Genomic DNA, 13,747 nt, shown 5'->3' with positions numbered 1-13,747 from the left:
CCGGAGCCCGGCCGGAGGGTCCGCGGCGCGACTCCAAGCCCCAGCCCGGCGGCTCCCCTGCGCCCCGCTTCCATCCCATCCCATCCCATCCCATCCCATCCCATCCCATCCCATCCCATCCCCAGCCACAGCAACGCTGCCGGCCCTGCCCCTTCCAGCATGGAGGGAAGGGGGTGGATTTAAATACAAATATCGCTCCGCCGCTGGCTCTTATCCTCGCTCTCGGCTGGTGCCTCTCCTCCACCCTCAGCCCTCTCCACGCCGGCGGCACTTGAACCTGTCCCTCCGAAAAGTGTGCCATCCCCCTATCCCCGACCCCCCCGGGCCAGCCCCGCCGGCCCCCTCCGCAGGGGCCCAGCCGCGGAGCCCCACCGAGCTCCGCGGGACCCCCCGCCGGCCCGGGGCGGCTGGCTGCGAGCAGCGGGGAGGGCGGCGAGGGCGATTCGCCTGCGAAGAAATGGCCTGTTGAACTTTGAATACATTAGTTGACATCAGTGCGAGTTGGGGCTGCCAGCCCCTAGCTCCCTCCTCCTTCCCTACCTCCTCCTCCTCCGCCTCCTCCCCCTCCTCCCCCCGGTCTCCGATGGAAAGAGTTGAAGCCGTGCTGATAGGAGCCGCCTGGAAGAGCCAGCGGAGCGCAGGAGAGGACTTCGGTCCCAACTCCGGCCGCGCCGCGGGGACGCTGCCCGCAGCCGCTCGCATGGCCCGAGGCGGCGCTCCCTGAGCGCCGGGCTGGGGACAGCCGCCGCTCCGCTCCCCTGCTCGCCCCGCGCCGAGCCGAGCAGAGCCGAGCCGCGCCGAGCCGAGCCGCGGCGAGCCGCGGCTGCCCCCGCTCCTGCGGCAGCCGGAGCGCGATGTGCCGGTGAGTCCCGCACCGGGCGCCCGGCGGCCACCCCGTAAGCGCAGCGCGGCGGCGGGCCGGGGGGCGGGCGGCGGGCCCGGCCGCGGGGCGGGGGGCGCGCAAACTTCCCAACTTGGCGGGGGGCCGGAGCGAGCGGTCGGCGCTGGGACGGGGATCCCGGGAAGGTGGGGACCCCCGCGCTGCTGCGCGGCTCCGCCGCCCCCGGCGCAGCCCTGCGGCGGCCGGGGCAGCGCTGCGGGGTGATGGGGGCCGGGGGACCCTGCGGGGCGCGAGTGTGTGTTTGTGCACGGCGCCCGGTGCGCCGTCCTCCCGCCCCCCGCGGGCTGTGGAGCGAAAGGTGCTTTTTTTTGTCGCTGTTTTTGCAGTCCGGCAGCGCTGGAGAGGACGTTAGCTAGGAGGTGGCAGCGGAGGTGGTTTCTTCCCTCTTTCTCTCTCCCCCACCTTCCCAGCTCTCCCTAAACCCGCTGAGCGGGGCTGTGGCGAGAGGGAAGGCGGTGCAGTGGTGGGAAGCCGGATAGCCTAGACGGAGGGATATTAATGATTTTTTTTTTCAGATGGTAATTTGTCTTTGTGGTAGGGGTGGCCCATTAAATTTCAGCTCACGTCCTGATGGAGATCAAAAGCGAAGGGGAGAGGGAGAGGGAAGCAGAGAGCCTTGTGCGGCTCCTTAGCTCCGTGTATTGTTAGAAACTTAGGTGGGGGGGGGAGGATTCCCAGAAACAACCTTTGTCGATCCAGCTCCAGCACCCACACCAAAAGTTGCAGATTTGTATTTTCCCACACTACCATCTGCTCCCCGGTGCTGCCCAGGAGCACGCTTACTGTTACGCCTCAGAGGAAACAAACAAAAGGTGTGCTTGCCAAGTCGGTACTGAACCTGTCTGTTCATGGGCTTTTAGGTGGAGCATAAGTATAGAGGAGTACCTATGTCCTAAACGTTCACTGTCCTCTGTTGGCTCAGTTTAGACTCTTAGATAATTTCCTGTCCTTAAAAAAGGTCTCCAAACATGGTAGATGTCAGGTCCTGGGGTTTTTTTTAATTATTATTATTTTTATTTTTGGTTGGGTTTTAATTTTTTTTCTTTTTTTTTTCCTTGAACTATTTATGTATGGATATATCGGTTTGGGATCACAGTAAAGTTTCATTTTTTGTTGTGCAAGTGTTCCCTCTCATTACAGAAAATACTTCTTTTCCTAAATTATAGTCTGAGCGGCAAGAGGTTAGCTCTCTTTGCCTCTGGATGGGTTCAGTGGTAGGCTGAGACCCCTAGCCGACTGCACTGCAAACAAAATAGAAACCAACTAAGCTAAAAGTTATAATGGGCTTTGATTCTTACTGCTGTTTGAGATCAGTAGAGATCCCGGGTGAGTGAAGGCAAGGAGGAGGAGTGAGAGTAGCTGGAACAAGCTACTCATACAGAAAAGTACTCTCTTGATTATATGTGTGATTTGTAAGCACCCAAGGGAGAAAACTGGTCATAAACTCTAGAGAAGAAAGCAATGGGAAAAGAAAAATCCTGCTGATATTTAACCAGTTTTTTTAATAGAGTTTCATTTTTAAACAGCTACTTGAATCATCCATATCTTTTTTCATTTTTTCTCCCTTTTGGACTAAAACTTTTCTGTTCGGTCTGGGTTGGATGATAAGTAGACTCTGCACTAGGCAGGCTATAGTAGGGGATCTCTGCATTTTACGTTATGCCTCTTCCGTTTTCAGTGAAGTGGAGGCAATTTCTCCTTTTTTTTCTCTCTCTATCTTGCTTTCTTTCCTCAGAGAGATTAAGTTTTTGTCCTCCCCTGTCAGGGACATGTTAATCCTCAATTCATGGGGGGGAGAGAGATCCCACCATTCAGAATATAGATATTTGCTTTGTTTGTCCCCCCAGCCCGTTAGGCTGATGGAATCGGCAGTGGCTGCCCTCCGTGACCTCCCTCCCTTCCCGCAAAGAGCTGGGGCAACCAGGGAGGAGAAAATGTGCAAAATCTAGCGAGTGAAAAAGCACAACCCCATAAGACAAAAGGCTTGAACAAAGAGATGTAGGGGATGAGGGTCTGTGTGGGGAATGACTTTTAACAAGGTGGCCCTGATCAGTTCACATAGACTTGAAAAGGTGGCATGGGGATGGGTTCAGTAGTAATGCGTGTAGCCTGACAGAAACTCAATACAGGTGGTGCCGTGGGATTTTAGTTGCTTTGCAGTAAGATGAAACTAGTCCCCAAACAAAATGGCTTTGGTCGTCCGGTATGATTGCCCTTTATTCTCCAGGGAGACAGCTGACGTGGGGGAACATATGCCCAGACTTTATAGTCTTTGCTTCTTCCCTTGGAGTCAGTTGTAAAAGTCCTGCTTGACTTAGGCTGAGACATGATGGGTCCTTGTTAGAGGAAATGTTCCTGGAGAGCAGTCTCACTCTGTGATATTAAACATGGCTTGAACAATGGATTTCTATTTTAGCCAGGATTAATAATCATGTGAGCAGTCATGCTAGGGTTAAATAAGACCATCTGCATGAATATGTTTTCCTGAAAACAAATAAAATAAAAGTTTCTGCGTGAAGTCTAGGCTGTTGACTTGCTGTTTGGCAAAAGGGGGCAGTATCAAACAATACCACAGCACAATCCGCTGCGCGGCTGCCTTTCTGCCGTCAGTACTGATATATGCTGTATCTACTGGGATCTGGGAATTTAGGGTGTTATCAGGTAGCCCTTATTCAGGTGATTCCTTGTAAAGACATCAGGGAGGTTAATTGACTGTGTAAAAGATGCAGGATCAAAGCTGTCATTGTTTTACTTCATCACTTCCATATGCTGGTTTGATCAGTGAAAGCTTGGAAATTAAGGACAATGCTGTTTGATTGCAGAGCTACTTTTGTTCACATTAAGTAAGCTGACAGGAGTAACCTTAACCTGTTCTTACTCCACTGATTTTAGGGAGAGCATGATGAAGCCCTAGCTTTGGATTGCTGTTCATATAAATGCCCTCCAAGGAATTGTCATCACTGTTTTCCATAGTAAGAAACCCAAACATTTTCTTCTCTAAATTTAACTTTCTTTGAGAACTCATTTGTTTCCAGCCTAGAGAAATATATTGATCCATCTTATAAAATATTTGTTTTAGAATGCATTTAAAAGCCTTTCACCTTTTATTTATCTATATGCCTGGAATCATTAGATAGTATTTCTTAGTTCATTTTTTACTGAGAGCCATGGGTAATTTTACCGAGGGTCTGTCATTGGTAATGCAGCCACGCACTGTCTGTCAGACATGACATGGCTGGATGACCAGTCTGTCATCCAGCCATGCACTGGACTCCAGCTTCGTCACGTCTCCTAAGTGTTGCTCACTGCCTTCATGGCAAGAGCTGCAGGGGCAAGTGCAGACCGGCCCCAAGAGAGTGGGGAAGTGGTGAGGAATAAGGAGTCCATCATAGTAATGTGAAGGTGTCCCACTGTCGGGGCAGTGCCAAGATCCAGAGTTGAGGTGCAATCCGGTGTGAAGTCTGCAGCTGGATTTGCCTCGCTTCAGATCATGCCCAACCAGATAATTTCTGGTGTAAAACTGGAAAAGGGAATTTTAATCATCTGCAGATAGTGGTGGAGGCAATTCAAAATTGTTCTCTAGGGGTGAAATTCATTGGTGTTAGTTGTGCAGCAGATATGTAGTATCAAGTCATGCTGAGATTGCAAAGTCAGTCTTAAGTGATGGACTTACCTTTTACAGACTGAATACTGTGAAGGTGAACTGTCACTATTTTAGGTTGAATCCTTGTGATTTAGTCCAGGAGACAAACCATGGAGTATTACAACACTATCCCTGTGCCTTGAAACGGGCTGTGTCCAAATATGAGTGTTGTTGACTTTGAGGATCAAGTCAACAGTTCTTTGTTATCATTCTGTTGCCCTTTTTTCTTTTTAAGGAGGAAAAAAACAACTCACTGAAGTGAGTGCGTTGGCTAGTCTTATTGTAGGGGATGTTCCTCTTCCTTTTACACTGTAGGCTGCTGACTCCTCCAGCGTGCCCAGTACCAGGACTCATCCCATCTCTGTCCATGGTGGCAAATTTCATTAGTTTCAGTGGGAGCTGTCTGAATATGAGATACAAGACTTCAACAAGTATTTGAGCCTGCAACTTGTGTGGACAGTGCCTTGCTTGCTGGAATTATTCTTCAAGCACAGTTAGTCTCAGTATTTATTTCACCTCTGTTCTTACTGTTTCCCAAAAAAATACTGCATGATAGCAGTTATTCCTTACCCCAGGCTCAAACCATGTGAGCAAAGTGCAGCAGAGCTCCGACAGCACAACTGTGACTTTCAGTATGCAAGGTCTCCTTGACTACAGCACTGTGACTCCCGAAGTTACCTCTGCTTCAGCACTCATATAAAGCACAAATTTTTAAGGTCTGCACAAAAGCACTCAGTGATTTTCTAATGATGAGTGTATGAGTAGTGATACCCTAGAAGTATTACTGTTATCAAATATGTATCTACAAACCAAACGGGTTTGTTTTGTTTAAGAATGTAATAAGTCTGGGAGGTAATTTGCATGTGAAGGATGTTACCAAGTTACAGAGCATGACTCTGAATTGGTGACAGGGCTATTCATGTGCTTATAATTAAGCATATACCAAAGCACTGTGGTGGTTAAGGACTGGTGTGTCTTTATTTGCTTTTTAGTGAGCTTTAAATGAGATCATAAGTAAACATGCTGATTACTAGTCTTAATCCCCAAATCAATTGTGAACACCTTGGGAGTTTATAAATCATCTGTGTAATTTCATTGTTTTTCAGTAAGGGGTCATTTGTGGCGAGAGCACAGGATATTTTCTTCCCAGAAGCTGCTGTGAAGGCGCTTGATCTTACAAGGTGCTACATGTTCTTCATTCTTGTTAACGCGTCTCCAGGAAACAGCACCCTACATGATCAGACCCTGATAAACACAAACTGTAGCAGTGTCTGACCTCTGAGGGTCACCTGCTTTGTTGAGCAGGCTAAATGCTTATGGGCTTGCTAGTCTCAATATGTAACGTACTCCCTATTAGGCTGTTGCTGGAAGCCAAATAAATTGCAGAGTGCCAGTTTCAAAGGTTTGACTTTATCCATTGTGCAGCAACACGTGACCAGCTGGGACGTAGCAACATGCAGAGAAGAACCATAGTCATCAGTTTTATCTCTGCCAAATATTGTGCTGCACTCAAAAGCTTAATCCTAACTCAAACCCATGAGGCAGCCCCCGTAACTGGGAATAGCATGTGAGGATCTGGTGATGCCAAAGGGATCCTCCAGTAGCCTTGAACCCTCTGAGCTATGGAGGACATACCCTGATGCTGGTTAAGCAGGGATGCAGTCTGCAGTCCTGCAGAACAGCCAGGCTAAGTCCTACATAGATGATCTATAAGCCATTTGCAGTTTAAGGGTTTGTGGCTTCTGAAGTTTGTGTATTTTGCAGATTGCTTGTGCCGTAGTCTTCAAAAACTGTTAGTTTTTAAGACAAGCAGATGGCTTTAACAAAATATATGTGGTGGCACCTGGAACAGGTGGATCTGGAATCAGTTTATGCAGTGTAATTTTTTCCACACCCCTTTTGGAATAATTTTATACCCTGGAGCCACCTAAGATGCTTATTATGTAGCCAATAGGGAACAGCTTCTGTCTGACTACATAAGATTTTACACATCTTTTATAGCTAATGCCTAGATTGAAATGCAAAATTTAGTGCTGGGAGTGCATGTGAATTTGTGAAACTCCCTGGAGAAAATGTGGGTGCGTGTACCAGTGAATGAATTATGCTCCTCCATAGACAGAGAGGGCTTTTTTTAGTAGTAACGAATGTCCTGTGTTCAGTGTTTGTCATTTTAAAAGTAGTATTTTTCATTTCAAGTGCAAACCTTGTGCAGGTTACTGATGTAGAGTAAAAATGAAAAAATAGCTTTAACTTTATTTGAAAGGGTAACAGAATGAAAATTTCTTATGTGGTATGAAAGTGCCTAACTCAGAGATCGAATTAGTGTTTCCAAAATCTGGCTGTGACAGTTATGACTAGTTACATGAGAAACAAGATCGTGCCTGTCTTCTCAAGGGGCAGGGAACAAACTCTCATGAGACCTTGGCCACATCCTCATTCTTGCCTCAGAATCGGGGCCAATGAGCTTACCTGGCTGTGTAGATTCTTAGTAACTTCGAAGAGGTTTTGAGTGGGTGCTGGGACCATCTGCACAACTCAGAGGTAGGATTAGGAACTAAATCTGGGAACACTTTGGGGCCAGCCTCTTAAGGGAAGAGGATGCTGACTACGATGGCCTGTTGGGCAGGTTTAATTGCTTTGCTGTGTTTCCTGGCCACGTGGAAGTTGTTTAGCCTGCTGTTTCAGCTAACGGTTGCTTGTTTATCTCCTATGATGCTGATTTACAATAGATCAAAGATTAGGGGGGAAAAAAGAAGACAAGAAAGGAAAGGGTAGGAAGTTCACTCTGGATAATTCAGTTTGACAGGATAAGATAGTAAATTCAAGAACGTAGAGAGAGATGCGTTTTGGAGCCTGTATATATCCAGGGAAGGAGAAATTGGCTAGGTCTCAAAAGTTTGTTAGAGTGATTACAGATCCCTCTGCCCTGCCTCACGTTCCTTTCTCTGTTCTCTCTTCCTGATTGAAGATGATTGTCTGCCAGGAGATTTTTAAACACATGGTTTGGACAGGGCAATCAGTCTATATTTATAAATCACTTAATATTTCACTATCTGACCTTTTTGTGGTCCGCTCCACATATGCAGGGCATTTTCATTAAAAATACAAAGCTGAGACTCAGTTTCTGCCTGTGTCCAAGGTGTTCCTCCAGTCTAAGACAGCTTAGCTTTTAGTTGTAATTGCAGCTAGTAACCACCTACTTAAAATAAAATACAACAGAGGAAAGAATACAAGTAGTGTATTCACAAGTGGTGGCATAAAGATATGTACTTTATTTAACATGAGCAAAATAGGACTATGCACTGTAACTATGCACTGTTCCGATACTGATGAAGGATGATGTCAAGTAACACATAATACAAATTATGAAGAATTCCACAGTTCCTGCTTTGTGAGGATAATCAAGTGATATAATAGTACAACTTACCCTTATTTCTGTTTTGACAACCATGCTCAGCATTCAGAAGGGAGAGAAACTGAGGCACAAAAGGACTATGGCCTGGAGAATTTTGTGCTCATCTGTTAAAGACATCGTGAAACATAATGATGCAGATAGGCGCCAAGTAGGATTGCCAGCGACTGAAATCAGTGCGAATTAGACTTTGAGATCTGTGAAAAGTCTGGTCTTACGTGACTTTCTCAACATCACAGAGTGCATTACTGGCAGAGGCAAGGTTACAACCCCTGAAAACACTTATTCACATACTTAATTCTAAATATGTAGTTAAATCCTATGAATGGAAGGTTTCATCTCATTGCTTTCCTGCATCAGAGCCCTAGACTTGTGCCTTAGAACACTATGCGTTTATCTCCTTGCTAAACATTGACAGTAGGTGACTTGATCGTGCAAATCCTTTACTCACCTAAGCAATTCAGTTCAAGTTAGTGTGACTACAGTTTGAGAAAAAGAGTACCCTGATCGCATGTGCACAACTGGTCCCAACATTTTGAAGATGAACTGGAAATCATTCCTATATTTTGTATTTTTATATGCACACACAGACATGCATCTATACAGATTGAATTAAAACAAAAGCAAGTTGTTAACATCTTTAAAATTTAACATTTTCCCCCCTTAACCAACAGATATTGTTCCCGAGAGAGTAATTTACTAGATACCTTCTGTATTTGTCTAGGACTGTACATCAGGAATACAAACCATGATATTGCTAATGCTATGTGTTGCCTCTAATGGGTCTTTGAAATATGAAAGCAAATTATATTTGGAATGAGCTTTGCACACCTCCTTGTCTGTGGTTGCTTTGCAAATCCAGGCTTCACTGCTTTGCCTTGGAGAATTATGAGTTTATTATACTCCTGGAATGCTAATAGCACTTCGTTTTTCCCCTAAATTTCTTCTTCATATTTATTTATTGATTCTTCATTTGAGCACAGTTTTGCAGATAATGATGGTACTACTGAGAATAGCTGGTGTGAGTTAATTTTAAGAAGGCTGAAGTTACAATACCATCCTTCCTTGCCAAGAATCTCTCTGTAAAGTTCGTAAGCTAAGGCATCCAAAATACTAAATTAGTTAAGAAGACGACTGGCTAAGATTACTCCCAATGTTATATTTGATTCCTAGTTTCATAAAGATGAAGTGTATCAAGAATGACAAATCTAAATTTAATTTTTCATTGAAAACTCATTGGCAGATTTGCAGATGATATACTTCAGGGAAGTGGTATTTTCTACAGTCACTTGGTCTTTACTCAAGTGAAGAACATTGACTTGTGAGAGAACTCATGTGAACTGGGTTTTAGCATTTCACCCTTTAGTTTACATTTTACTTTTGATTCCTGGGATTCTTCCCCATCTAGTCTCTCCTCCCACAGAGATGGAAGGTAACTCAAGAAAGGTGCTTTCAGTCATTTTATCTGTCTTCCCTGAAGGCACAGAACTTCCCTGAGCTGAGTCACGTTCAAGCTGGTCAACTATTCTAGACAAGCATCCAATTTTGATTTAAGTATTTCTGAAGGAAGAGAACATCCTGCAATTCTTGGTTAAGTGTTTAAAATTCAGCAGCCCTCGCAATTATGTTGCCTCTTAGTTTCTCAGTTGCTAGGTTCTTGGTCCTGTTATGCTCTCATCTGGAGAGCAGAGCATCACATTTTCTTGCTGTGGAAGTACTTGTGAACTGCAATCAAGTAATCTCTTAATTTCTCTGTGATATTTCAGTATGATACTGGATTCTTCTGTGTTTTTTCAATCCTTATTGCCTGGTGGCTCTTCTCTGAATGCTTTCTAAGGATGCTACTGGCCAAAGAAGACAGTAGCGCTGACAGCTGCAAAGGGTTGAGAGAACTGGAACAGCAGAGATCGCAGAGCAGAACTGAGCAGATAGATAGCAGGAGATAAAGACTATAAAATTGGAAGGCAGAAAATAGGGATAGTGGCATAGGAAGCTCTTGGCATGAGGAGCCTGGTGTGATACATGCCTAGTGAAGAAGTGGAGTAGCTGTAGTAGTAAAAGGCAACAGCAGGTTTTTACTGGCAGAGGAAGATCGCTGGGAGGTGGGTAGGGACTGCAGCAGCAGCACTGCTTGTAAATCAGGGCAGCGCTGTATCAGAGGAGCTCTCTGCAGGGAAATGTCAAAACATCTGTCTGCACTTTGCCTGGGCATAACCAGACTCTCTCTTTCACTCAGGAGCACTGCGATGTACGCAAAGGGAAAAGAGACACTTTAAACTAACTGAGGGCAGAGTTCAGGTTGGATTTCTGGTGAGGAAGCCATTCTGTTCTTGCAAGTGTAAGATCTGAGCCTGCAGAATAAAACTCACTTTTGCAATCTGTACAAATGCATGAAGTGTTACTCGTTTCAGTGAAATGACCTGTGGATGAGAATTCACTGGCCTGAGTTCTTGATTGCTAACACAAGGCAAACACTCTTAAACTATTTCCAAAAGTTATACTAGCATACGGCTGGGCTGCACTAACCTTAACTGTGATACTTGTGGTCTGAGAGGACTAGAATCTTCCCATAAGTAAACAATTTCTGGGTTTAGTTTGGAAAGATGTTATCATTTAATGAAAACTCTTTGTTTTCTGGCAGCCTACTCTGCTGTCCATTTACAAACCTCTCAAAGGGCTTGGACGTCCATGAAAAGTGCAAGAGACCAATTCTACTCACAGATACACTAGTGCAGCCTCATTGAAGAGCTGCGGTTGTGCTTGACTGAGGACTAGTAGTATGAGCCCAAAAACTCAAATACAAGTTTTTACTGATGGGAAAGGATTGCATAGGGATGGTATTGGTCCAGAGGCACTCTGCAAAATTAGGTCTGCAAGGTTATGCTGTTGCCAAACCCAGCACCAAGAAAAGCATTCCCAGTTTTAATTAAAACAACACCCAAACCAACAAGATCTCTATTTCTGTTGAATTTTAAGCTTCCCAAATGTTTGAGCATGAGATGCAAAAGTAATTGATTAGAAGTAGAAGTAAAATAATGAGGCTTGTTTTTTTTTTCCTTTCCCAAGCTGATTCAACTGAGGAAGGAAAAATAAACCTCTGAAGTTTTTACTTGGCTTGAGTAAGACTTTTCTCCACAAATAGACCAAACGAACTACTGAAGTGCTTCAGTGAAGTTATCACAAAGACCTGAGCCAGTGGGATTATTTACATGGCAGACTTCTACCTGGTAGAATCAGGGGTTTAAATTAATACTATAAAGAATTTGAAATAATCTGATGTCTGCAGTTCTAATAGTCTAAGATATTTGTAGAAGAGATAAGGGCCTGATCCTGCACCAAGGGACATCAGTAGCAAAAGTTCCATTTATGTAAGTTAAAATTGGATTTTTCATTTAAAAAAACCAAAAAGTTCACATCTTGCAGTTCTTATCCAAGGACTATTTGCTTTTGAAATTGGCATACTACCTGAGTCAGGGCTGCATGAGTTGGCCCCAGGTTTTCAACCTGACAGTACCTCTTTAAAATGCAACAGTATAATTTAGGCATCTCTTATTTGTTTTGAATAGCAGAGCTAACACGTCTGTCAGTTACAATGACTTGATAGACATGATTAAAAGGCAGGAGATCAGGAAAAATGTGTGCTTATCACAGCCAACCCTCCCCAATGAAAAAGTAAGCAAGTGGCTCAATGGCATATTTGCAATTGAGGTGTAACTGAAAGCATTTTTAGAAATGTGCTTTGTAGACTGCTTTGAAATGGTGTTTTCTATTATGACCAGTTTCTGGAACAGATTATCATGATTGTAGGAAGCACTTCAAAGCAGATTGATGTAGGAAGATCTTTCCCTGAAAACTTTGGCTTCTCTGTAGGACAGAAAGCTACAAATGTGTTTGCAATCTGTGTTGTTTCAGCTACAACAGCATTTATTTGATAAAAATGGGCTGCTATTAATTTCCGAAATGCTACAAAGCACTTTGTATTTTGCTGGCCCCTCTGTTTTACAGAGGGTTTCAAAGGTTGTGTTTCCTGTCTCCCATATCCTTCTAAATTTCTGGTTTGTATTTTTTAAAGGCTGAGATTTAAACATTGTAATGAAATATTGAACTGCATCTGATAAACAGTCAGACACTAATTTAATATATCGGCAGCCAGACTTTCACAAAACGAATCTTGACGCATCATCTAGTCCATTCCCTGACCTCAGACAGCATCAACTAAACCTCCACCATTCAGCTGAACACAGGCTCAGCTGAACTCAGCAGTAGCTAAACCTTGATAGGAACTGGAGGTGTGCTTAAAATATATTCATCTCTCAATTTTCACCCACAAGACTAGCTATATTCCATTTCAGCAAGACTCCTAAAAACTTTACTTGTAGGCTAAAGTCTGTATCTTTGAGAATTGAAGTCTTCTACATACTTGCAAACGCAGGAGCAAACAGGAAAAGCCAACTTTCCGGGTGGTATGAAACCAGGTGGTAACAGCACCTTGAAGTGTGGTGGGATGACAGTAAATTCTTCTTGTTTCTCAAGGATATTGTAAAGGGAGGAAGCTTATGCAGAAAATGAAAGGCAGCAGTAAGAAGAAAGACAGGAGTCAACTAGAACTGTCTTACTCCACTGTATTTAGTAGCACATGTAGAGGAAGCACAGGAAGAAGAATTTAGAAAAAAGTTATCATGTTATTTTGTGCCTTATCCAGCTGTAATATATCAAAGCCATTGCATCATCCTTTATGATTCCTAAGTGAACAAATTTCCTTTTTACCAGGGAAGGAGCTGAGGCAAAGAGAAGTTGAGTCACTTGTCTAAGCTCGTAGAGGGAGGCAGTGAATGGGAGTCCTGCAGTTACAGTCGCTTTTTCTTATTTGACAGGAGAAATATGATGAATTCTTTATGTTAAAGCAGAAGGGCCTTGAAATAGACCCTGCCCTTTCTGGGACATTCTTTTTTCCTATAAAGCAAGGCCAAATGCTGTTGATGGATACCTTATGAATACTTATGGTAACTGTTAAAAATACATTTTTTTTTAATCCAGTGTCATCAAATGAACAATTCTGACAAATTAGTTTGATACCAAAATATTGTGTCACTTTTCTCTATCGGCTCTTTCAATAACTAAAGCAATACACTCTGTATGCTATAATCCATGTATTCAGTTCAAAGTTGCCACCTTGCTGTTTGAAGCCCCACCAAGACCTTTTCTTTACTCTTCTGCTCAAGTGTTTGTCACCTTCCGGAGGTGTGGGATCTGTCTTGTTTATTAAAGAAAAGAGCTGTTGGCAGAGAGACTCTTCCACACAACTCATGTTGTGTGTTGCCACTTGCTTTCCTATAGCCGCACCGTGTCTGGTGTTCACTACAGAACGCAGGCATGGAGGGGCAAATATGCTGCAAGTTCATGTATCATCAAACACTCTTCAGCACTGGCCTGCTCTGCCTTGGCCCCTGTAAGGACTCTCTTTGTAACTGTCATGGTTTAGCCCTAGCCAGCAGCTAAGCCCCACACAGCCGCTCGCTCACTCCCCCCTGGTGGGATGGGGGAGAGAATCAGAAGGGTAAAAGTGAGAAAACTCGTGGGTTGAGATAAAGACAGTTTAACAGGGAAAGCAAAAGCTGCGCACACAAGCAAAGCGAAACAAGGAATTCATTCACTACTTCCCACGGGCAGGCAGGTGTTCAGCCATCTCCAGGAAAGCAGGGTTCCATCACGCGTAATGGTTACTTGGGAAGACAAACGCCATCACTCCGAACGTCCCCCCCTTCCTTCTTCTTCCCCCAGCTTTATATGC

General features: G+C 44.3%; 1 protein-coding gene across 1 annotated transcript in view; it reads left to right on the top strand.

Moving 5' to 3' along the window:
* Nucleotides 1-626: 626 nt before the first annotated feature.
* Nucleotides 627-13,747, top strand: part of SEMA5B (semaphorin 5B) — a 276,468-nt gene continuing 263,347 nt past the window's right edge. The window contains exon 1 of the mRNA XM_075512117.1: nucleotides 627-862. The gene's annotated coding sequence lies outside the window, so the exon portion shown is untranslated. The remainder of the gene's footprint in view (nucleotides 863-13,747) is intronic.

This window comes from Mycteria americana, chromosome 9 (genome assembly GCF_035582795.1).
Source record: "Mycteria americana isolate JAX WOST 10 ecotype Jacksonville Zoo and Gardens chromosome 9, USCA_MyAme_1.0, whole genome shotgun sequence".
In the NCBI taxonomy this organism is placed as follows: domain Eukaryota; kingdom Metazoa; phylum Chordata; class Aves; order Ciconiiformes; family Ciconiidae; genus Mycteria; species Mycteria americana.
The sequence above is the reverse complement of the archived record's forward strand: the minus strand, read 5'-3'. Positions and strand labels throughout refer to the sequence as shown.